This window comes from Saccopteryx leptura, chromosome 1, assembly GCF_036850995.1.
Source record: "Saccopteryx leptura isolate mSacLep1 chromosome 1, mSacLep1_pri_phased_curated, whole genome shotgun sequence".
Classification (NCBI taxonomy): Eukaryota; Metazoa; Chordata; class Mammalia; order Chiroptera; family Emballonuridae; genus Saccopteryx; species Saccopteryx leptura.
Genome location: NC_089503.1, coordinates 308,116,554 through 308,143,164, shown reverse-complemented (window position 1 = coordinate 308,143,164; position 26,611 = coordinate 308,116,554). Strand labels below are relative to the sequence as shown.

General features: G+C 45.0%; 1 protein-coding gene across 1 annotated transcript in view; it reads right to left on the bottom strand.

Annotated features, from left to right (window-relative positions):
• LOC136387190 (apolipoprotein L6-like) overlaps window positions 1–26,611 on the bottom strand; it is a 64,907-nt gene that overhangs the window by 28,470 nt on the left and 9,826 nt on the right. The window lies entirely within an intron of this gene.

Sequence of the window (26,611 nt, the reverse complement as noted above, 5' to 3'; positions counted from 1 at the left end):
TTCTATGGCCCCTCTGCCACAGTTGGGCCACAATAGGGGAGGAGCTGTTGGCAGGACACCAGCCTCTCTGACTTTTTGCTCTTGTCCCTCCATCTGCCTGTTTCCCTCCCAGTCCTGGAAGACTTCACCCCACATGGAGGTCTGGTGAGGACTTCTGTAGGTCGTATCTGCCCCTCCCTCACCCTAACGACTTGTCCTTTGTTCTTATTCCTTGGGAATAAAGCCTCTTGGTTTAGCCAAAGGTGAAAGGGGTCATTTTTTTGGTGGGAGGGATGTTGCAATTTACAAATAAAGAGAACTATACATTGGCAGGTATTTCAAAAATATCCCTTATGCCCTGGCCAGATAGCTCGATTGGTTAGTGTCATCCCGAAGCACAGAGGTCAACAGTTCGATTCCTGGTCAGGGCACATACAGAAACAGCTCGATGTTCCTGTTTCTCTCTCTCCCTCCCTTTCTCTTTAGCTGAAATAAATAACTAAAAAAAATTTTTTTAATTCCTGTTACACTTGTCAGAGGTTTAAAGAATTTCCACTGTTAATAAACAAACAGCATTTTCACTTTCGTAATCTATTTATTTTTTATTTATTTACTTACTTATTTATTATTTTTTTGTATTTTTCTGAAGCTGGAAGCGGGGAGAGACAGTCAGACAGATTCTCGCATGCGCCCGACCGGGATAGCGCCTGGGGCAGAGGCCAAGGAGCCATCCCCAGCGCCCGGGCCATCTTTGCTCCAATGGAGCCTTGGCTGCGGGAGGGGAAGAGAGAGACAGAGAGGAAGGAGAGGGGGAGAGAAGCAGATGGGCGCTTCTCCTATGTGCCCTGGCCGGGAATTGAACCCGGGGCTCCTGCACGCCAGGCCGACACTCTACCACTGAGCCAACCGACCAGGGCCACTTGCGTAATCTAAATGAGCGTGGAAGACGCACCAGTCAGGTTAACCACTGCAGTTGAGCCTCCGGGGCGGGGGCCCCTCCCCACCCAGCGGCCTGGCCACAACCGCTGTTGCTGAGGAATCTATTGGCTGAACATCAAACACCCCGGCTGCTTGGGGTTTTAATTTTCAGTTCTTTGAACACAAACTGTAGGGATAGAGTGGGGTTAATTTAAATTTAAGAATGTCTGGAAGACACTGTCAGCTCCAGCCTCAAAAATCACAGCTGACTAACCAGCCTGGGAAAGGACAGGCAGCCAGGTGGGAGCTCAGGGGCTGACTAACCAGGCTGCGTCTAAGCAAGGGCTTGTTACTGACGAGTTTGGGTTCTTATCTCCTGATGTAAAAGAATTTAGCCCAGGGACACCGATAAGAGCAAAGGCAGACAGCTAAGGCTCTGCAGAGGGCAGGAACACTGAGCTAGGGTCGCATGCTTGCCAGAGGTGAGGTCATGGGTGATTATGGCTGGAGGATGTTACCAGCCAAAACAACCGAGACCTTGATTCTTGTCTCCTTAAGGAAAGAATTCAGTCAAGAGACAAAGTGCAGCAAGTGAAGCAAGAACTTACTGGCCATGCTAGAAAGAATACACTGGGTACCGAGCAGGCAGCTCACTAAAGAGAGTGCCATTAGTTACAGAGCTGGGACAGTGAACCACGAAGGGTCTGGGACAAAAGGAGCAACAAGAGACAGCCTGGGCAGGCCTGCTTTGGTTCTCTAGAAATGTTACAGGACACAAACGAGCTGGGGCGGGGCTGCTCTGGCTCATTGGAAAGTCAGAGAAAAGGGGGCCTTGGAGACAGGTTCAGGGGGCTAGCCAAGGAAGACCTGCCCCTGTCCATGGTTCCCCTGGTTGCAAGTCTTGTTGGGTCCTTTTTTTTTTTTTTTCTTTCTGAAGTTGGAAACGGGGAGGCAGTCAGACATACTCCCGCATGCGCCCGACAGGGATCCACCCTGCATTCCCACCAGGGGGCGATGCTCTGCCCATCTGGGGTGTCGCTCTGTTGTAACCAGAGCCATTCTAGCACCTGAGGCAGAGGCTATGGAGCCATCCTCAGTGCCTGGGTCAACTTTGCTCCAATGGAACCTTGGCTGCGGGAGGGGAAGAGAGAGACAGAGAGGAAGGAGAGAGGGAGGAGTGGAGAAGCAGATGGGCGCTTCTCCTGTGTGCCCTGGCCGGGAATTGAACCCGGGGCTCCTGCACGCCAGGCCGACGCTCTACCACTGAGCCTACCAGCCAGGGCCTTGTTGGGTCCTTTAGAGCAGTGGTCCCTGTAAAGCCAGAAGCCACAGCCAGGGCCACCATCAGAGCAGCCTGGCCCATGCAGGTTCGCATTGGATTCGGACAGTCGGTAAAGAAACAACGGAGCCACAAACTGGTGGGCCATAGTCTTTAATTCTAGCTTGCACCCGGCGGGCAAGTAAAAACACACACTGGGCTCCAAAACCCAATCACATTCAGTGCTCACAAAGCTACTGATTTATCCGAGTTTCCTAGAATCAAAGGTTTCTAGCTCACCATCCTTATTCTCCTCAGTTCCCCATCTCCTTCCTTATCCCAAATACAAACTCTACACAAACTGGCATCTCACTCAGTACTCCGCCATCTTGGCTGCTTCTCCTGGCCTCCTCCATGTGGCCTTTCTCTGCTGTCCTCTGCTCTCTCTTCTAATGATAATCTCAGGAACCAAGAGCGCCCAAGCTCCTATTATGCCCCTATTTTATAGTGTAGCTTCACAACCTTTAATCCAATATACAAAATAGGGAAGTCTCTAATACAAAGTCACTTCTCTGAGGCATGATTGGATTGTACCGCCCCCCATCAAAAAGGGTGGGAAAGGCTTAATCCCAAAACCAAGCCCCAGGCTACAAGGATTCTCAACACACATTAATATCACCTGGGCAATGGCCTCATGTGGGCAGCGCTTATTTTTAACAAAGTGAGCATAATACATTTTATCTGCCCAACAGTCCCCAACCTTTTATGGACCATGGATTGGTTTAATGTCAGAAAATATTTTCACGGACCAGCCTTTAGGGTGAGACGGATAAATGTATCACGTGACCGGGACAAGCGTCAAGAGTGAGACGTAGACGGATGTAACAGAGGGAATCTGGTCATTTTTTAAAAATAAAACATCATTTAGACTTAAATATAAATAAAACAGAAATAATGTAAGTTATTTATTCTTCTCTGCGAACAGGTACCAAATGGCCCACGGACGGTACTGGTCCGCGGCCTGGGGGTTGGGAACCACTGCTTTAGAGCTTAGGAGAAAGAAAGGCATGGACATGCTCAGACCTGCAGGAAAGCAAGCTGGGTCTTCTGGCCTAAGGGCTTTTAAGGGTGGAGATTTTAGGGGCAGTCCCATGGCAGGATTTCAACAGAATATTCATCAGCTATCCAGGTGTGTCTTTTAGGGTCATGGTCTCCACTGATTGGTCAGCACCAGGGCAGGGGGAACATTAGTCAATGCAGCCAGCCCTGAGGTCAGCCTGCCATCAGTTGTCTGGTTTTACTGCTTTTCTGGGCCTGGAGCTAAAATGCAACTGAGGTCTACATGTATTTGATGTGGGTCAGGATCTCATTGTCCTGGGGCCTTATTGGGTAGAGCTATTCTCCCGCCTCCTTGTTCACTCCCCTGCCAAGGGGGTCTAACCTGCATGACTAGCAACATTCCAGGGAAGGAAAGATCAGGGGAAGGTTCAAACCACATGACCAGCCTTATGAAAGGTCAGGGGTCTAAACCACATAACCAGCAACAGTGGAAGAAAGGTCATCCTGAGGGCGAGATCCTTGTTTTCCCAGTTTTGTCCATTGCTAGGCCCCTGGGGCTTCCCACCCTGGTGGCCTTCAGTGCCTGGCCTGTAGTCCTTGCTGGGCTCCTGTCTGTCTATCTGCCTGCCATGGAAATTGCTGGGGTTAACCAATCAGGGAGTAGGTTAGTAGGCTTTTTCCTTTCCTGGAATACTGATGTCCGGGTATATGTCAGTGTTGGGCAGATAAAATACAGTGTGTCTGTAAAGTCATGGTGCACTTTTGACTGGTTACAGGAAAGCAACAAAAGTCAATAGAAATGTGAAATCTGCACCAAATAAAAGGAAAACTCTCCCAGTTTCATACCTATTCAGTGCAATTCGATGTGGGCTCACGCACAGATTTTTTAGGGCTCCTTAGGTAGCTATCCCATATAGCCTCTACAGACTCGTCACTGACTGATGGCCTATCAGAACGGGGTTTCTCAACCAATCTGCCGGTTTCCTTCAACTGCTTATCCCACCAAGTAATGTTATTCCTATGTGGTGGCGCTTTGTTATAAACATGCCGATATGCACGTTGCACTTTGGTCACGGATTCGAATTTAGCGAGCCACAGAACACACTGAACTTTCCTCTGTACGGTCCACATCTCAACTAGCATGGCTGTGGGTTGCTCCACTGTATACACGGTGTTACGTCATCATCTGCGCATGCACACATGCTGCCACATCATCCTATAGAAACTGGGAGGGTTTTCCTTTTATTTGGTGCAGATTTCACATTTCTATCATCTTTTGTTGCTTTCCTGTGACTGGTCAAGAGTGCACCATGACTTTACGGACACACGTATATTATGCTCACTTTGTTAAAGATGGGGCTGCCGCCCTGGCCGGTTGGCCAGCGGTAGAGCGTCGGCCTGGCATGCGGGGGACCCGGGTTCGATTCCCGGCCAGGGCACATAGGAGAAGCGCCCATTTGCTTCTCCACCCCCCCCCCCATTCCTCTCTGTCTCTCTCTTCCCCTCCTGCAGCCAGGCTCCATTGGAGCAAAGATGGCCCGGGCCCTGGGGATGGCTCCTTGGCCTCTGCCCCAGGCGCTAGAGTGGCTCTGGTCACAACAGAGCGATGCCCCGGAGGGGCAGAGCATCGCCCCCTGGTGGGCAGAGCGTTGCCCCTGGTGGGCGTGCCAGGTGGATCCTGGTTGGGTGCATGCGGGAGTCTGTCTGACTGTCTCTCCCCGTTTCCAGCTTCAGAAAAATACAAAAAAAAAAAAGAAAAAAAAAGAAAAAAAAGATGGGGCTGCCCACGTGGAAGCCCATCGCCCAGGTAATATTAATGTGTGTTGGGAGCGGGCTGTGGGCAGGCAGGATCCTTGTAGCCTGGGGCTTGGTTTTAGGACTAAACCTTTCCCACCCTTTTTGATGTGGGGTGATGCAATCCCATCATGCCTCAGATAAGTGACTTTGTATTAGAGACTTCCCTATTTTGTATATTGGATTAAAGGTTTTGATTTCTGCACTATAAAGTGGGGCAGACCGGGAGCTTGCTCTCTTTCGGTTCCTGAGATTAGCATTAGAGGAGAGAGCAGAGAGGAGAGCAGAGAAAGGTCACATGGAGGAGGCCAGGAGAAGCAGCCAAGATGGTGGAGTGTTGAAGGAAAAGCCAGTTTGTGCAGAGTTTGTGCAGAGAGAAGGAGATGGGGAACTGAAGTGAATAAGGCTGGTGAGCTAGAAACCTTTGATTCTAGGAAACTTGGATAAATCAGTAGCTTTGTGAGCACTAAATGAGTGGTTTTTGGAGCCCAGTGTGTGTTTTTACTTGCCCGCTGGGTGCAAGCTAGGATTAAAGATAATAGCCCACCAGTTCTTGGCTCCATTGTTTCATTACCGTCTGTCCGAATCAAATGCGAACCTGCATGGGCCAGGTGGCTGTGATGGTGGCCGTGGCTACTGGCTTTACATCAGCAAAGTGAAGCATTCTGGAATTGTGCAGCACTTATTGTGGGATGCACGAAGGGACTTTCCCAGCCAGTATTGAGTTTTTAATTAATGGCTTGGCTTTAGATCTGAAAAATAGACTTAAAAAGAATCAGGTTAGTTCCTGGACCATTGTTTTATAGCTACCCATTGATAACTGCCATAGTTCTGGCAGGGCCTGACTATATATATATATATATGCTTTTTTTTGGAGAGAGAGAGAGACAGACGGACAGACAGACAGAGACAGACAGGAAGGGGAAGAGATGAGAAGCATCAGCTCATAGTTGCATCACTTTATTGATTGGGGTTTTTTTTGGTTTTGTTTTGTTTGGTTTTTTTTTGTATTTTTCTGAAGTGAGAAGGAGGGAGGCAGAGAGACAGACTCGCACATGCGCCCAACTGGGATCCACCCAGCATGCCCACCAGGGGATGATGCTCTACCCATCTGGAGCATTGCTTTGTTGCAACCGGAGCCATTCTAGTGCCTGAGGCAGAAGCCATGGAGCCATCCACAGCACCCAGGCCAACTTTGCTCCAATGGAGCCTTGGCTTTTGGAGGGAAAGAGAGAGACAGAGAGAAAGTAGAGGGGGAAGGGTGGAGAAGCAGATAGGTGCTTCTCCTGTGTGTCCTGGCTAGGAATTGAACCCGGGACTTTCACATGCCGGGCCAATGTTCTACCGCTGAGCTAGCCTGCCAGGGCCTACATACTTGCATCACTTTAGTTGTTCATTGATAGCTTCTCATATGTGCCTGGACTGGGGGGCTTCAGCTGAATGAGTGACCCCTTGCTCAAGCCAGCAACCTTGGGCTCAAGCCAGTGACCATGGGGTCATGTCTATGATCCCACGCTCTAGCAAGTGACCCTGCACTCAAGCTGGATGAGCCCGTTCTTAAGCCCATGACCTTGATGTTTTAAACTTGGGTCCTCAGAGTCCCAGCTGGACGTTATATCCTTTGCGCCACTACCTGGTCAAGCGATGGAGTACCTTTTGGTAACATTTCATTCTATCTGTTTCAGATTCAGCCACATGTCCTTCTTGTCCACTCAAATTTCACATTTCTGGGAGAGAATCTGATTGGCCTAGATGAGGTCTTATGCCCAGACCTGTGTTTTGGACTGTGTCCATTCATGTTGTTATAACAAAATAACAAAGACTGCATGACTTATAAACACAGACATTTATTTTTCACAGTTCTAGAGGCTGGAAGTCCAAGGTCAGGGTGTCAGCGTGGTTGGATTCTGGGGAGGACCCTTTTCTTTACAGACTTCTTGCTGTGTTTTCAGGTGGCAAAAGGAGCTAGATTGCTCTCTGGATCTCTTTTATGAGGCCCATTCCATTCAGGAGGCCCCACCCTCATGAACCAATCACCTCCCCCTGCCCCAGTGCCGTCACACTGGGTGCAGGATCCAACATGTGAATTTAGCAGGGGGTGGGTGTGGGTGGGGGGGCACACTAACATTAAGACCATAGCAGGGTGGTGGGCAAGAAGGAGAGGTTTGTTGTCCACCCATCAGAACCCCATGGGGTAGAGGAGAGGCAGTTACCCAAAGAGAGGGGGCGCTATTCCCAGAAAAGACTAAGAGAGGATATTGGGAGGCAAACAAAGATGTTCACTGCATTCTATCCTTTGCCTAACACACACACACACACACACACACACACACACACACACACACACACACACACACACATACATCTTTCAGATATAGAATTTTAAAATGCCTTCCTTGTAAGATGTGACAACACAGTGAGTACTGAAAGTACTCTTTTCTAAAAGAAAGTGCCCAGTGATTGGCAGTAGATCTACCCAATGGAGCTGCTGGGTTGTGAATCCAGATCTCTGGCCTTCTCTCACCCATCCTATCACAGCCCTCATTGACACTCAAATCTATGGCCTAAAGTAGTATGTTCAAACACCACTAATAGACAGTAAAAGGAATGAAGAGGAGAATTAAAGAACGTTCTGAAAAATTACTCCATGACACTGGAAGCAAAAGGTTACAATCTTTTTCTGAAACTGTTATTAATATTAGCACCAGTTCCAAAAAAAATGTTAGTAATAATAGTAGTGGTAAACATTATAGCCATAATTTCCTGAGCGCTTGCCCGGCGCTGACTACCGCTCCAGGGGCTCCATGTGTGTTAGCTCAAGATCACGGTGGGTACTCATGACTCTCCTCCTTGATTACCAACTCCCATCTTCCTGAATCAGGTGTTGGTAGCCTTCCAGCAGCCTCCCCCCCGACCCCCGCCACACTAGGGCAAGCAGGCAGGGACCCCCTCCCTGCACCCGGTGCATATTGGCTAGGCCACTTCCCTTTGACAGATGTGGCCAGCCACTTTGCCAGCAGTGTGATCCTCTTTTCATCTCTTTGTCTCATGGCTCAAGAGCTCAAAAGAGGCAGCTCACACTTGGTGAAGATGGTAAATTATATGTGATACGTATTTTTACCATGATTTTTAAAAACAAAAAATAAGGCCGGCTCCAAGTAAAATGGTGCAGCCCCTCTGGGAACAGTCTGGCAATTCCTCAAAAAGTTAAATATACCATCAGTGAATGAATGGATATACAAGCCATGGCATATACACACAGTGGAATATTATTCAGCCATAAAAAAGAACAAATGACCAGTAGCTGCTGCCTGTGGACAAACCTCAAAGACTTGATGACAAGTGAAAGAAACCAGACATGAAAGGTCACAAAATGTATGATTTAATTTATATGAAATGTCTAGAACAGGTAAACTCGGAGAGACAGAAAGAAGCAGATTGGTGGTCGCCAAAGACTCAGGGGAGAAGAGATTGGTGATCTTTAATGGGCCTGGGGTTGCTTTTTTGGGGTGATGCAAACATTTGGAACTAGATAAAGGCGATGGCTACACAACATTAGTAATGTACTACATACTGCATTGTGCACTTTAAATAGTTAATTTTATGCTATGAGTTATTCACTTCAGTTTTAAAAAGTCAGAAAAAAATGATTTGGGTCCAAAAGGTTAGGAATCTATTAAATAAATGCATCGTTTTGCTGTGTCAAAAAAGAAAACTAAACATAGAGTTAGTTACTATATAACCCAGCAATTCCACTCCTGGGTATTTACTCAAGAGAAATGAAAACAAAAACATGTGCTTGACTGTTCACAGCAGCATTATTCATAATAACTAAAAGTGGTGAATGGCTAAGGAAAATTTTTTTTGTATGGTGGAATGAATATTATTTTGCAATAAAAAAAAAAATAAAGCACTGATAATACTCTACAGCATGAATGCACCTTGAAAACATTACACTGAGTGAAAAGGGCCAGACACACAGGGCCACACACTGTGTGATTCCACTTACGGGAAATGTCCAGACAGGCAAATGTACAGAAACAGAAAGCAGATCCGTGGTGGCCGGGTTTGGGGGGAGGGAGGAACGGGGTGACTGCTATTGGGGTAGCATCTGAGGCAGATGAAAATGTTCTGGGATTCACTAGATGGCCACACAATTCTGTGAACATACTAAAAACCATGAACTGGCACATTTGTGGGAGAATTGTACGGTGTGGATTTATGTCTTCATAAGGCTAGGTGTGTGTTTTCGTTTGTTTTGTTTTGTTTTAAGGTTAGCTCACACTTTCATTTTCCCATTTGACAACTGCTAGGTGAACCAGTGGACATAGTCCTTCTTTAGGTGTTGCAGGAATCAAAGGCGGACAAAAATGCCCAGACAGCTTGATGAAGGAAGTAGGATTTATTTAGCCGGCGGAGCTGCGAGACCCTAACAGAGTCAACAAAACACAAGCTCCCCGAAGTTAGATTTCTTACATCGAATATACCTTTACAGCTTTAGCTTTCATGTGACAAATGCCTGATTTCTAGGACTTCTTTGTTTGCAGGCCTACGTGACTTTGTCTTAGGAGGGGGAGGGGAGAGGAGGCAGGAGGGTCTGTCCTTGATAATCTTATCACTCATTCTTCTTTCTGGAGCTGCAAGGTCCACACTCGTGGTTTATTATTTTTCAACTTTTCTGTTTGCCTTTGTTCCCTCAGTCAAGAACACTGAGGTCACAAGCTGTACTGTAAGACCCTAGACATTGCAGGCCCCCTTCTCCTCTGCATTCTTCTGGTTTCTCCTCCCTCATTCTCTCCTTTGAGACCTCCAGAACTTTTTATTATACTGGAGTCTCACCTTATTATTATATATTTTTTCTTTTCTGAACAAATCTTCCAAAACCTGTACAAACTTTCTGTAACTTACACAAACTTTTAACTTTTATGAACTTTTTTTAGTGTTTATATATAAATAGCTTTTATAACAACTTACTCTTTTCTTTTCAAAAGTACTTCTATACCTTATACCTTTTATTATTAAAACTATACAATTCCTTTCTAATTTATCAGGATTCTTAATTTCTAAAAACCTTAACCTTCAGTGACAACTAAGTTAGTAGTAAGTAATCCTCTTTTAAAATATGCTTCTTTTTGGAGGTGTCCTTTTTCCAAGTAGCCTATTGCAGTGGTCCCCAACCTTTTTTTGGGCCACGGACCGGTTTAATGTCAGATAATATTTTCACGGACTGGCCTTTAGGTTGGAACGGATAAATGTATCACGTGACCGAGACAAGTGTCAAGAGTGAGTCTTAGACGGATGTAACAGAGGGAATCTGGTCATTTTTTAAAAATAAAACATCGTTTAGACTTAAATATAAATAAAACGGAAATAATGTAAGTTATTTATTCTTTCTCTGTGAACCGGTACCAAATGGCCCATGGACCAGTACCAGTCCACGGCCCGGGGGTTGGGGACCACTGGCCTATTGGACACATGATCAATATTCACAGGTTATTCTACAGGGGTAGCTATGAGCACATATATACTTTTTATTTACCTTGAAGCTTCTCTCCCAGCCAAGGGACCTACACCCTCTTTCTGAATGACTCAGAGCAGCACATGCATCAAAGCTTAAGACAACTTGTTCTGGCTTTCCTTTGATCCTAGTTTCCCTCCCTCCCCAGAGTCTAATTATAAGGATACCCAAGGCGAGGTTCCTCATGCTTTGGTTGTATGTGGACCAGCCAGCTTCTGGTTGTGGCTGGAGCAGGGCATGTTGTCCTTCTCAGGGTCAATTTACAAGGATTGGTAGAGTCATTCTCTGCTGTCCATGAGGGTATCTCCGCTGGGGCTGCAGGCTTCAGCTGGCTGTGGTGAATCTAGGCGGGTATGCCTTCTACCTTGGCAGCCATTGGAGTTGTCAGGATTACAGTGTAGGGTCTTCTCCACCTGGGCCAGAGGGGTGCTGGATTCCAATTTTTGACCTACCCCTGGTTACTTGGGGAAGAAGAGTGAACAGAACTCAAACAGACTGATCAGAGCCCTATTTAGCACCTACTTGGATATGGCACCGGCTACCTTGCCTAAAACTTCTAATTGTCTATGTAGTTCTGTTTCTCTTAATTCTTGGGAGTCCCTGGCAAACTATGTAATACTGGGGGAAGCCTGTTGTATAATACCTTATAGGGTGAATACCCAGTGTTCTTAGAGGGGATGCACTGAACCTTACATAATATTAGAGGCAAAGTTTGTACCCATTTAAGACCTGTTTCCTGACATAATTTGTTAAGCCCTAACTTCAAGGTCCTATTCATGCATTCTACCTTTCTCGAGCTTCGAGGTCTGTATGCCATGTGAAGCTTCTAGGTGATGTCCAATGCTTGAGCTGTTCCTTGTACTACCCTAGCCACAATGGCTGGGCCCTGTCAGAGCCTACCTGCAGTGGCAGTCCAAACCTTGGAATGACTTCTCTGAGTAGTCCCTTTTCAGTCTGGGTGGGATAGGCTTCTACCTATCTTGCTTTCTGGTGTCCTTGGCAGTAGATTACTGTTATCTGTTTTGGCTTCCATACTGCTTCCAGCAGCTGAAGAATTTTTCCTGGATACTTGAGGTGTAAAGCCAGTAGCCGCGACCATCATCACAGCTGCCTGGCCCGTGCAGGTTTGCATTTGATTCGGACAGACGGTTATGAAACAACAGAGCCAAGAACTGGTGGGCCATTAGCTTTAATCCTAGCTTGCACTCAGCGGGCAAGAAATACACACAATGAGAAAACACTTCCCTTTCTATTCAGGGCTTCCAAAGCCACTGACTTGTCCGAGTTTCCTAGGATCAAAGGTTTGTACCTCACCAGCCTTATTCACCTCTGTTTCCCATCTCCTTCTCTCTACACAAACTCTGCACAAACTGGCTTCTCCTTCAGCACTCCGCCATCTTGGCTGCTTCTCCTCTCCTCCACATGGCCTTTCTCTGCTCTCCCCCCTAATGCTAATCTCAGGAACTGAGTGAGAGCAAGCTCCCAGTCTGTCCCCATTTTATAGTGTAGAAATCAAAACCTTTAATCCAATATACAAACAAGGAAGTCTCTGATACAAAGTCACTTAGGGTGGGAAAGGGTCAGTCTTAAAACTAAGCCTTAGGGTATAACAACCCTGCCTGCTTACAGCCTGTGCCCCACACCCAATGCAAACTATGAGCAAGCAAACCTATATATCATATTTACAAACTTATTTGACCAACACCGTGAAAGGTGGCTCTCCCACCCACCCGCTGGTTTCCGGGCTTGTGTGTTCTGCTGGGTTCATCAAGATCTCAGGTCCCCTGGATAAGCAGGAAGGGAGCTGTACTGTCACCACATGACCCCTGCCCCAACACCTCACACCCAGAAAGAAGGTTATTAATTTTAAAAAAGACTACAGAAAATAAACAAGTGTTGGCAAGGATGTGGAGACATTTGGAACCCTTGTGCCCAGTTGATGGGAACATAAAACAGGGCAGCTGCTGTGGGAAACAGTATGGTAGTTAGTGGTTCCTCAAAATATTAAAAATTGAATTAGCCTTTGATCTAGCAATTCCACGTCTGGGTACACACCCAAAAGAATTGTGTTGGGCAGATAAAATATATTATGCTCACTTTGTCAAAGATTACGCTGCCCATGGGGAGGCCGTTGCCCAGGTGATATTAATGTGTGTCTTTGTGGGCAGTTAGAATCCTTGTAGCCTGGGGCTTGGTTTTGGGATTAAGCCTTTCCCACCCATTTTGATGTGGGGCGGTGCAATCCAATCATGCCTCAGATAAGTGTCTGTATTGGAGACTTCCCTATTTTGTATATTGGATTAGGAGTTTGGATTTCTACACTATAAAATGGGGACGAAGCGGGAATTTGGGCTCTTGGTTCCTGGGATTAGCGTTAGAGAGCCGAGCAGAGAAAGGCCACGTGGAGGAGGCCAGGGGAAGCAGCCAAGATGGTGGAGTGTTGAGTGAGATGCCAGTTTGTGCAGTTTGACGCTGGAGAAGGAAGGAGATGGGGAACTGAGGAGAATAAAGCTGGTGAGCTAGAAACCTTTGATTCTAGGAAACTCGGATAAGTCAGTGGCTTTGTGAGCACTGAATGTGACTGGGTTTTGGAGCCCAGTGTAGTTTTTTACTTGCCCACCGGGTGCAAGCTAGAATTAAAGACGATGGCCCATCAGTTTGTGGCTCCGTTGTTTCTTTACCGACTGTCCGAATCCAATGCGAACCTGTATGGGCTGGGCTGCTGTGATAGTGGCCCTGGCCCTGCCTCCTGGCTTTACAAATTGAAAGCAGGATCTCAGAAAGATGTGTCCACTCATGGTCATAGCAGCATTAATCACAATAGCCAAGAGGTGAGAGCAGCCCCCGTGCCCACGAGAGACAAAACGTGACGTATCCATACACTGGAATATTCTTCAGCTGTAAGAGAAGGAAATCCTGACAGTGCTGTCACATGGAGGAACTTCGCAAACATCCTGCTGTGGTAAGGAACCAAAGAATAGAAAATTAATATTAATATTTTAGGGAAAATAGTCAGGTTTCTTGTCCCCTCTTTTCTGTAGAGAATAAAGAGAAAAAAATGTGAAAGTTTCCTTGCTTGCAGAAACATACTGTGTAGGAAACACCCTTTTACCAGGAAGCTTAAAAGGCATTTTTAATTTGGGCTAAGCATACAGAGAGATTTTATAAATATGGTTTTTATACTTGTGTGACTAGCGCCAACTCAGGATGGCCGATAGCATTGTATTGTAAATAAAGAGGGGAAGGAGATTTAGATTCCCTTTCTCCCCCCCCCCCCCCAACATACACACCTGTAAGGAAGCAGGTAAATAGCTAGCCAGGTGCAGGAAGGGAGAGATTGAGAAAACCTTTTCCTATTTGATGAGCCATTTATAGGCATTGATCCCCTGGTGCCATGGAAACTACCCCTCCCCTCCTGGAAACATGTAATTAATGTATATACCTCTAAACAAAGAAATGGCAAATGAACACTAGAAAATTTAGAAATATCTTTTAATATGTAGAGCAACATTTTTGGCTATAGTGTTACATTATAAATTTTAATATGTAGAAATGTTTTTTTATAAATCCTATAGACAAATATTATAAGCTTGCTAATGAATTGTGTCATCACTATCCCCTCCTCCTTTTCTCTCCAACCTGTGTGTGAGCTAAGGTATATAACTTGCCTTAGGGGCTGTGCCAAGTGTGCACAATTTGGGTCAGATTGCCCCATGTTAACCATATGCGGCTGGCATATTAATAAATATCCTTTAATAAAACTCCTTAAAAATTCATTTGGACTTGGTGTCTCTACGTAAAGCCGACAGAACGGTACTTTATAGCACTGCGAAGTGAAAGAAGCCAGACACAAGAGGATAAATGCTGTATGATTCTACTGATATGAGCTACCTGGAGGAGTCAGGTTCTTGGAGACAGAAAGTGGACTGGTAGGTGCAGGGGGGTGGGGGGGGGGTGGGGGGGGTGGTTAGTGTTTAAAGGGGGCAGGCTTTCAGCCTTGCAGAGTGAAAAATCCCGGGGATGGATGGTGGTGATGTTTGCATGACAGTGTGAATGCGCTCCATGCCACTGAACTGTACACTTAAAAATGTTAAGTTTTATGTGCATCTCCCACAGCGCATGCTGCCCTTGCTCTCTGAGGTCCGTGTCAGGCGAGGGCCAAGCGCACACAGGCGCTCCCTCCCCTCCCAGAACTGAGGGAGCCTGAGATCCCACCTGGAAGACAGCCAAGCCAAGGCCTGGCTTCTCCACCTGTGGAGGCGCTGGCAGCAGGGAAGTCAGCACAGCTAAGCCAGCAGCGCTGGTCAGAGCGGGGCATTTCAGGCCGCGGTTAGAATAACGCCAGCCATGTCCCCTATGTTCACGGGCCCTGAAAGGCCCTGCGACTGGCAGCCCCAGCGCAGAAACCCCTGGTCATGGGGGATGGAGAGGGACCTGGAAGAACACTCTGACCCTGAAATTCTCGGATTCCCAGAATCTCTTTCCTTCTCCCTGGCCCAGCAGTTAGGGGTAGTCTGCCCAGAAAGCACAGTTTGCCAAGTGTAGTGAAAGTCTCATCCCTGCCCCAGCAGCCTCGCCTGGAAGCAGCCCCAGAATCTGGAATCTGGAATCTGGAACTTGCAGTTCTACAGTCGGAGTGGAGCAGGGGAGAAGGGCATGAACTTAGCCCCTGACCTCTGGGTTCCAGGCCCGTGCCCTCTGTCCCATTAACCCCCCAGCACCCTTTTACCCACTTCCAGTGGTCTTGTGAAGACTGAATGGTAAAAACTGTCATTTACTCTTGTCATTGTTATCATTTTTATACACACAAGACTCACTTTTCATGGGAGATTTGAGAGACTCTTGACGAGATGTTCCCATTCTTTCTCCTACCCGGCATAAAAATAAAGAGTGTTGTGATTGTGGGGTTGGAGGGATGGGAACTGCCAAGTTCAGAACATTGCACACAGGGCCCTGTGCAGGGAAACAGGCAGTTCTGCCCCCCGAGTCCAGCGTCCGGCTTCTTCCCCCCGACAACCACCAAGCACGTCTCTGACGCCGGCAGGGGGCCCTACAATTCAACTCACCTCCCCAGAGAATGCATCAGAGCCCACAGGTCAAGAGTTCAGTCCTACAAGACTCCCCCAACGTCAGAGATGGATCTCAAGTTCAGTTGCCACCTGCGCCTCCGGCCCACAGGCTTTAGGTCGGAGGTTCCTCTGACCTCCTCCTTGGGTTCGACTAATTTGCTCGAACAGCTCACAGAACTCAGAGAAACATGTTACGTGCTGGATGGCCAGTTGATTATAAAGGAAACAGCTCAGGAACAGGCGGATGGATGGAGGAGGTGCGCAGGGCAGGCATGCGGGAGGCCCCAGAGCTCCCGGGCCCTCCCCATGGGGCCCTGTTCTCCCAGCACCTCCCGTGTTCACCAACATTGAAGCTGTCTGAACCTCATCCTTTTAGAAAAGTTTTTATGGAGGATTCATTATACAGGTTGATGAAATCACTGGCCATTAGCACTTGAACCCAAATCTTCATTCCTTCTCCCCTCTCTGGAGGTGGTAAGGGGTGGGACTAAAACCCCCACCCTCTTATCACCTGGTTGGCTCCACTGGCCACCAGCCTCCACTCTCAGGTGAGGTAAGAGCATTCCAAAAGTCACCTTCTTAACTTAACACAAGACAGCTTTATTGCTCACACCCCTGAGGAAATTCCAAGAGTTTTAGGAGTTTGTGCCAGGAATGGGGTTGAATACCAAATACACACACACACACACACACACACACACACACACACACACACACACACACGTTTTACTCTAAATCACAATGTCATGGAACGTTTCCCATATGGTCTCATTTCACCCACAGGGTCCTTTTCTAAGGCAAAGGAGCACAAGCCCAATTTACAGTTGCCAAGACTGAGGTGCATGGGTCTGAGTCTCTTCCCTGAGGTGCAGCGTCTGCCCACTAGGAGCTGGGGTTGGGTTAGAACTGCGGCCAGCACATTCCAGAAGCCCTCAGCGCTCTTCCAGAGAGGAATAAATAAGTTTGCAAACCCGCTCCTCGAGGGAGCCTGGCCAGGCGTGGGGTGGGCAGCGCTGAAGTGGGGCGAAGGGCAGGCGAGGAGTGAGTGCAGCTGGCATTTTCTTGGCTTGCCAGTGACAAAACCAACTTGAGCTAGCATTGGCAAAGACAGAGATTTTTTTTTGAAGGCTGTATAACCAGTTTGGTTGTTTTTCCACAGACGGCCACAGCCTTTCGTTGTGTCATGAAATCAATTTAGTGGGTCTCAAAGCAGAGTTAAAGGAAATAACAAGGAACAAAACGAACAGTATCAGAACGTCTCATACACAGTAAGGGTATATATATAGCACTATTTCATGAAAATTCCACACGTATAGTCACAATGCCCACATGAGTGTGTTCTGGATTGCAAGGTGAGATGGTTCATGGATAGAACATTTGAAAGCTGGTCTAGCTCATGGGATTGAAGGGTAATCTGCAGGATATCAGAGACTCGGGGAACGTCAGGATCTGGGATTAGAGACCTCATCATAGGTCATAGGCAGTGGTGGGGTTCAAATAATTTAACCACCAGTTCTCTGCCCTAATGACCGTTTTAAGTATATAAAGTAATATACCGAAAGGTAGTTTATTATTTCAAGCATTTAATTCTTAATTAAGAATGATAAAAGAGGCACACAAAACTAGATTATAAGAAAGAGTTTTAAAATATTAATGAAAAAATATTAAATAATACATGACAAAAAAAATAAAACTGTTATTTAAGATATTTCTATACTGCTTCTCTTTTTTTGTCAGAGAGAGACAGGAAGGGAGAGAGTGAGAAGCATCAATTCGTAATTGTTTTCACATTAGTTGTATGTTGATTGCTTCTTTTTTTTAAGGGAGGAAATTATTATTTTTATTGATTGATGTTATTTTATTTTTTTTAATTTTAAATTGATTTTAATTTATTGTGTTTACATAGATCGTAGTGTTGCCCTGAATGCATCCCCCCTGCCCTGTATTCCCCTCAACATCTCCCTTGCCTCCCTCCCCACAGCGCCCTCCCCCCTTCCCTTCAGGTTTATCCCATCCTATCATCCCCTTTCCCTCTGTCCTCTTATCCTCTGGTCCCTTTGATCTCTCCTCTGTCTCAATTTCGTTCCTCAGTTCACATTGTTCATTGGATTCCTCAAATGAGTGAAGTCATATATTTTTCTTTTTCTGCCTGGCTTATTTCACTTAACATAATAGTTTCCATGTCCATCCATGTTGTTGCAAAAGGTAAGATTTCCTTCTTTTTCATGGTCCCATAGTATTCCATTGTATATATGTACCACTGCTTTTTATTCCACTCGTCCACTGACGGACACTTGGGCTGTTTCCAGATCTTCGCTATCGTGAACAATGCTGCCATAAACATGGGGGTGCATTTCTCTTTTTGAAACAGTGCTATGGTGTTTTGGGATATAGTCCTAAAAGTGGGATACCTGGGTCAAAAGGCAGTTCAATTTTTAATTTTTTGAGGAATCTCCATACTGTTTTTCACAGTGGCTGCACCAGTCTGTATTCCCACAAGCAGTGCAGGAGGGTTCCCTTTTCTCCACATCCTCGCCAGCACTTGTTCTGTGTTGTTTTATTGATGAGCGTCATTCTGACTGGTGAGAGGTGATATCTCATTGTGGTTTTAATTTGCATTTCTCTAATGATTAGTGATGTTGAGCATTTTTTCATATGCCTATTGGCCATCTGTATGTCCTCTTTGGAGAAGTGTCTATTCATTTCTTTTGCCCATTTATTTATTTATTTTTTTTTTTGTTTGTTTGTTTTTACAGAGACAGAGTCAGAGAGAGGGATAGATAGGGACAGACAGACAGGAACGGAGAGAGATGAGAAGCATCAATCATCAGTTTTTTGTTGCGACACCTTATTTGTTCATTGATTGCTTTCTCATATGTGCCTTGACTGTGAGCCTTCAGCAGACTGAGTAATCCCTTGCTTGAGCCAGCGACCTTGGGTCCAAGCTGGTGAGCTTTGCTCAAACCAGATGAGCCCGTGCTCAAACTGGTGACCTCGGGGTCTCAAACCTGGGTCCTCGGCATCCCAGTCCAACGCTCTATCCACTGCGCCACTACCTGGACAGGCTCTTTGCCCATTTTTTGATTGGATTGTTTATCTTCCTGGTGTTGAGTTTTACCAGTTCTTTATAAATTTTGGTTATTAACCACTTATCAGACGTATTGTCGAATATGTTCTCCCGTTGTGTAGTTTGTCTTTTTATTCTGTTCTTATTGTCTTTAGCTGCGCAAAAGCTTTTTAGTTTGATATAGTCCCATTTGTTTATCCCGTCTTTTATTTCCCTTTCCTGTGGAGATAAATCAGCAAATATATTGCTGCAAGAGCTGTCGGAGAGCTTACTGCCTATGTTTTCTTCTAAGATGCTTATGGTTTCACGGCTTACATTTAAGTCTTTTATCCATTTTGAGTTTATTTTTGTGGATGGTGTAAATTGGTGGTCTAGTTTCATTTTTTTGCAGGTAGCTGTCCAATTTTCCCAACACCATTTGTCTTTACTCCATTGTATGCTCTAACTTCCTTTGTTAAATATCAGTTGTTCATAAAGGTGTGGGTTTATTTCTGGGTTCTCTGTTCTGTTCCACTGATCTGTATGCCTGTTCTTATGCCAGTACCAGGCTGTTTGAGTACAATGGCCTTGTAGTATATAACTTGATATCAGGAAGTGTGATACCTCCCACTTTATTCTTCCTTTTCAAGATTGCTGAGGTTATTCGTGTTCTTTTGTGGTTCCATATAAATTTTTGGAATATGTGTTCTATATCTTTGAAGTATGTCATTGGTATTTTAATCGGTATTGCACTGAACTTATAAATTGCTTTGGGTAATATAGACAGTTTAATGATGTTTATTCTTCCTAACCATGAGCATGGTATATGCTTCCACTTGTTTGTATCTTCCTTGATTTCTTTTATCAATGTTTTATAATTTTCCGAGTATAAGTCTTTTTTTTTTTTTTTTTACAGAGACAGAGAGAGAGTCAGAGAAAGGGACAGATAGGGACAGACAGACAGGAACGGAGAGAGATGAGAAGCATCAATCATCAGTTTTTCGTTGCGACACCTTAGTTGTTCATTGATTGCTTTCTCATATGTGCCTTGACCGTGGGCCTTCAGCAGACCGAGTAACCCCTTGCTTGAGCCAGCGACCTTGGGTCTAAGCTGGTGAGCTTTTGCTTAAACCAGATGAGCCCGCGCTCAAGCTGGCAACCTCGGGGTCTCGAACCTGGGTCTTCCGCATCTCAGTCCGATGCTCTATCCACTGCGCCATCGCCTGGTCAGGCCCGAGTATAAGTCTTTAATCTCCTTGGTTAAATTTACTCCTAGGTACTTTATTTTTTTGGTTGCAATAGTGAAGGAGATTGTTTCCTTAATTTCTCTTTCTGACAGTTCATTGTTGATGTATAAAAATGCCTCTGATTTCTGAGTATTAATTTTTTATCTTGCCACCTTGCTGAATTCATTTATCAGGTTCCAGTAGTTTTTGACTGAGACTTTAGGGTTTTCTATATACAATATCATATCATCTGCAAATAATGATAGTTTTATTCCTTCTTTTCCAATTTGGATGCTTTTTATTTCTTCTTCTTGTCTGATTGCTATGGTTAGGACATCCAGGACTATGTTGAATAAGAGTGGTGAAAGGGGGCACCCCTGCCTTGTTCCTGATCTTAAGGGGATTGCTTTTAATTTTTGCCCACTGAGAATGATGTTGGCTGTGGGTTTGTCATAGATGGCCTTTATCATGTTGAGGTATGTTTCCTGTATTCCCACTTTGCTGAGAGTTTTGATCATGAATGGGTGCTGAATTTTATCAAATGATTTTCTGCATCTATTGAAATTATCATGTGGTTTTTCTCCTTTCTTTTGTTTATGTGATGAATCACATTGATTGATTTGTGAATATTGTACCAGCCTTGCCTCCCCAGAATAAATCCCACTTATGGTGTATGATTTTTTTTCATATATTGCTGGATCCAGTTGGCTAATATTTTGTTGAGGATTTAATATCTAGATTCATCAGGGATATTGGCCTATAATTTTCTTTTTTTAGGTTGTCTTTGCCTGGTTTTGGAATCAGAATTACGCTCACCTCACCTGACCAGGCAGTGGCGCAGTGAATAGAGTGTCGGACTGGGATGCAGAGGACCCAGGTTTGAGATAGCCAGCTTGAGCATGGACTCATCTGGTTTGAGCAAAGCTCACCAGCTTGGACCCAAGGTCGCTGGCTCGAGCAAGGGGTTACTCGGTCTGCTGAAAGCCCACGGTCAAGGCACATATGAGAAAGCAATCAATGAACAACTAAGGTGTTAAAATGAAAAACTAATGATTGATGCTTCTCATCTCTCTCCATTCCTATCTGTCTGTCCCTCTCTCTGACTCTCTCTCTCTCTCTATCTCTAAAAAAAAAAAAAAAAAAAAAAAAAAAAAAAATTATGCTCACCTCATAAAAGGAGCTTGGAAGTTTTCCCTCTTCTTGAATTTTTTGAAATAGCTTGAGAAGGATAGGAAGGAGTTAGTTCTTCTTTGAATATTTGGTAGAATTCACTTGTGAAGTCATCCGGCCCTGGGCTTTTGTTTGTTGGGAGTTTTTTGACAACTGTTTTGATCTCATTTGTTGTAATCAGTCTGTTTAGGTTTTCTGATTGTTCCAGATTGATTTTTAAAATATTATATGTTTCAAAGAATTTGTCCATTTCATCTAGGTTGTCTAATTTTTTGGCATACAGTTCTTCATAGTATTTTCTTTTCTTTTTTTTTTTTTTTTTTTGTATTTTTCTGAAGCTGGAAACGAGGAGGCAATCAGACAGACTCTTGCATGTGCCCGACCGGGATCCACCCAGCACGCCCACCAGGGGGCGATGCTCTGCCCATCTGGGGCATGGCTCTGTCACGACCAGAACCACTCTAGTGCCTGGGGCAGAGGCCAAGGAGCCATCCCCAGCGCCCGGGCCACCTTTTGCTCCAATGGAGCCTCGGCTGCGGGAGGGGAAGAGAGAGACAGAGAGGAAGGAGAGGGGGAGGGGTGGAGAAGCAAATGGGTGCCTCTCCTGTGTGCCCTGGCCAGGAATCGAACCCAGGACTTCTGCACGCCAGGCCAATGCTCTACCACTGAGCCAACCAGCCAGGGCCCTCTTCATAGTATTTTCTTACAATCCTTTGTATTTCTATTGTGTCCGTTGTTATTTCTCCACTCTCATTTCTAATTTTATTTGAGTCCTCTCTCTTTTTTTCTTGGTGAGTCTGGTTAAAGGTTCATTGATCTTGTTTACCTTTTCAAAGAACCAGCTCCTGGTTTCATTGATCCTCTGTATTGTTTCTTTAGCCTCTATGTCATTTATTTTTGCTCTGATCTTTAGGATTTAGTAGAAGGTAGTAATCTTCCTTCTACTACCTCTGGGCTTTACTTGCTGTTCTTTTTCTAGTTCTTTTAGATGCAGGGTCAAGTTGTTTATTTGAGCTTTTTCTAGCTTCTTAAGGTATGCCTGTAATGCTATGAACTTCCCTCTCAGTACTGCTTTTGCATAAATTTTGAGTTTTTGTATGCTCATTATCATTTGTTTCTAAGAATTTTTTTTATTTCTTCTTTGTTCTCATTGTTAACCCATTCGTTATTTAATAACAGGCTATTTAGTTTCCAAGTGTTTGAGTATTTTTCAGTTTTTCTGTCGTGGTTGATTTCTAGTTTCATGCCATTGTGATCAGAGAAAATGCTTGATATGATTTCAGTCTTCTTAAATTTGTTGAGACTGTTTTGTAACCTAACATGTGGTCTATCCTAGAGAATGTACCGTGAGCACTTGAAAAAAATGTATATTCTGCTGCTTTAGGGTGAAAGGTTCTGAAGATATCTATTAAATCAAGTTGATCTAGTATGTCCTTTAAGTCTGCTGTTTCTTTGTTAATTTTCTTTCTTGAGGATCTATCTAGTAATGTTAGTAGGGTATTGAAATCCCCTACTAAAGTCTGCTTTATATATTTAGGTGCTCCTATATTAGGTGCATAGATATTTATAATGGTTATATCTTCCTGTTGGATTGCTCCCTTTATCATTATGTAGTGACTTTCTTTATCTCTTACTATAGCCTTTTTTTTAAAGTCCATTTTGTCTGATATAAGTATTGCTACCCCAGCTTTTTTTTATTTCCATGAAATATTTTTCTATCCTTTAACCTTTAGTCTATGTGCATCTTTTGTTTTAAGGTGTGTCTCTTGAAGACAGCATATGTATAGGTCTTGTTTTCTTATCCACGCAGCTACCCTATGTTTTTTGATCGGATCACTTAACCATTTACATTTAAGGTTATTATTGATATGTAGTTGTTTATTGCCATTTTATTCTTTAAAGCTGTATTCCTCTTTTGCTATATTCTTTTCCCCCTTTGATCTGTTTACAACAAGCCCCTTAACATTTCTTGCAGCATTGGTTTGGTTGTAATGAATTCCTTGAGTTTTGTTTTTGTCTGGGAAGCTTTTTATTCTCCTTCAATTTTAAATGATAGCCTTGCTGTATAAAGTAATCTTGGTTGTAGGCTCTTGTTCTGCATTACTTTGAATATTTTTTGCCATTCCCTTCTAGCTCAAGTGTTTCTGTTGAGAAGTCGGAAGTCATCCTTATGGGGGCTCCTTTGTAGGTGATAGTCTTTTTTTGTCTAGCAGCTTTTAATATTTTCTCTTTATCACTTAGCTTTGGTATTTTAATTAAGATGTGTCTTGGTGTAGATTTCTTTGGATTTCTCTTTAATGGAATCTCAGTGCTTCTTGAACTTGTGTGACTTTTTCCTGCATCAATTTAGGAAAGTTTTTAGCTATGATTTGATTGAACAAAGTCTCTATCCCTTGTTCTTTTTCTTCTTCTTCAGGAACCCCTATGATGCTGATGTTATTTCTCTTCATGTTGTCACAGAGCTCCCTTAGAGTTTCCTCAGACTTTTTGAGTCTCTTTTCTTTTTGCTGCTCTGCTTCCATTCCTTCATTTATCTTGTCCTCTAACTCGCTGATACGATCCTCAGCTTCATCCATTTTGCTTTTAATTCCTTCCATTATGGTCTTCATTTCTGATATTGTATATGTCATTTCTGACTGATTCTTTTTTATTATTTCAATGTCCTTTTTTATACTTGCTATCTCTTTTTTTTAAATTTTCAATTATCTGAATTTATCATAGAGGATTCCCCTTTGTCTTCATTAGCTGTATCAAAACATTTCAACTGTTACATTGTATTTCTTTTGAGTGTCTACTGGTCACAGTTCAAAGCATTTGTATTTCCATAACCACTGTAGCAATCATCTGAGGATGTTGATTCCCATTTTATGGGTGAAGATTCTGGTTCTGAGAGGTGATATGATTTATCCAAACTCAGATCCTTCTGACTTCCAAACACTCGTTTCTTTTACCACAGGACAGTGAGACGGTGCCGACTCTTCACTCAGCAAATAGTGTGGCTGCTGAAGCTCTTTGGATTCCTGAGCAGCACACTGTATTAATTTCCTCTTAGGGCATAGCAAGGGAGGTCAACCACAAGAAAGATGGCAGCTATGGCTTCACCACTCTATACTTGCTATCTCTTTATTTAGTTGTTCATTATGACCACCTATTGTTGTTCTAAGATCTTTGAGCATCCTAACAATCATTATTTTAAACTCTGCATCTGGTAATTTGGTTTTATCTGACTCATTCAAGTCCTTTTCTGGGGATTTCTCTTGATTCAATTAGGTTGCATTTCTCTGCCTTCCCGTTTTGTCTGTGTATAAAAAGGGTGTGGCCACTGGAGTCCAATATAGAGGTGTGGCCTCTATATTCCCTAGGTGTGGTCTGTCTGCAGGCCTGGCACCCCCTCTGCCGCAGCCTCGGGCGTTTGGGTATGGGCGTTGCCTGCGCGTTCCAGCTGTGGCTGTTGCTGTGGTTTCTGCCTCTCCTCCACAGAAGGGGCTGTATTCACGTGCACAAGTCTACAAACCTCAGCCTTTGTCCCGCCCCTGTGGGTGGGGCTGCACACTGTGCCCAGGACCACAAGTCTTGGCACTACGGGCAGGGGTGAGCACCTCTATACTGCTTCTTGATTGGCATCCTTACTTGCAATTTTTTTCACCCATGGACCAAATGACTATTACTATGGGTGCTTAGAATATGCTGTTGCACAGATGAACATTAAAAACGAGTAAGGAATGTAAATTTGTGATTTCCACATGGGTGGCTGCCCAGGTGCCCATCTTAGAGAGGGCCCTGATTACAAGTGCCATTCTAAAAACTGGTTGGCAGAACTAAAAAAATTATGTATCAGTTCTGCTGAACTGGTGTGAACTGGCTGAATCCCACCACTGGTCATAGGTCTCTTTAGCTCTCTCTCTTCTTTCCCCCAAACCCTGTGCTTTTCCTGGAGTACCAGATTCATTCAGCCCCAGTATAATTGGGCTTTTTCCACAATAGAGAGAACAGTGCCTCAATCCTAATCTGACTCATGTCCTTCTGTTCCATGGATTGTTGCTGTAAGAGTGTTTCCCCCTCTAGATCCAGTAAGAAGATTCCTTGGCAAGATGCTTCAGAGCAAACCTGTGTCCCATGTTTCAGTGGTCCTTGTGGCCAGAGGGCTGTGGTTCTCGGATTCCCCAGTCAGGGTCACATTCCCCCTCCTACGGCAACAGCAGCAAGCTATTTCTGGAAGTCCTCACCAGAATCAGGATGTTAGAGGGAGAAAGAAATGAGGCCCAAATAAAGAGGGTGCTCTTTTGGACAAGTCAATCAAGGACTGTCTTCTAGGGTGGGTCAGGGGTTGGCAAGCTGGCTGCTGCTTCTTTGGCTGAGGGACCCCCTGGATAGAATTTTGCATAGTGGCTTCTTTCCCATGAAGCTGATCCTCCAAGGCTGGGGGACCTGGGTGCCCGGGGGCTCTGCAGAACCCTGACAGAGCCACCCACTCTGCTCCAACAGAAGGCTCCATTTCAGGATGCCTGCTAAGCTCCCTGGACTTGGGATTTGGGAAAGATGCCCAGTGGGCATCCTTCCACGTTGCTCACAGATTGTTGGTCCCTCTGGCATCAGAATTTGCCCTTTAGCTCAGCTGAGGGTGGTGTCATGTCACCTAGAGGCTTGTTTATGTATCCAAGGAACTGCTGGGGGTAGCTCCCAAGAAGGGTTGTGGTGGCCAAGGATGAAAATCTAGAGGCCACTGGAGCCTTGCCAGGGGCCATGGGCCCAGCTCTGCTCCCTCTCTACAGTGGCTGTGGGCACACCACTTCCCCCACATGGGTGGGAAGTCAGACTCTAGCTGGCTGGATGGGGTCCCCCATGACCTTCAGGAATGAATATGGAGGGTGGAGAGCTCCCCTGGAACCCCAGATCTCTGCCCATACCATAAAACAGGGAAATCCACTGGATGATCTGGGGTCCTTTTCTTTTTTTTTTTTTTTTTTTTTTTTTTTTATTAGAGATAGAGGGGAGAGAGAGGGGGGGAGAGAGAGAGAGAAGGGGGAGGAGCTGGAAGCATCAACTCCCATATGTGCCTTGACCAGGCAAGCCCAGGGTTTTGAACCGGCGACCTCAGCATTCCAGGTCGACGCTTTATCCACTGCGCCACCACAGGTCAGGCCTGGGGTCCTTTTCTTGGCTTTAATTCTATGATCCTTAGAATCTAGCATTCTGTAACTCTGAGATCCCAGGGATTTAAAACCCTTGACTATTTTGTGTCCCTGACTGCTGCTTTAAAGCCAAGCCTGATTCTCTCCCCAGCCCTGTGGATTTATTCTTTTCATACAACCCCTTGTGCCCAAGAAGGCTATCCACAGAAAATGTATTTGCTCTCCCCCTCACTCTCACACGAGGCCTCATTGAAAGGGAGGACAGACTTTAACAAGGAACTCAGCTTTAGAGGAGGTGGGACTTCTGCAGTGGCTGCAAGCTCTCCTGTTTTATATTCGTCACTAGGTGACGCCTGTACTGTTGTCTTCTTTTCTCCTTGTCAATTAGCTCCTAGCTCCAAAGTGACCTAAATCCCACGGCTCACGGTTCCTATGGTTCCAG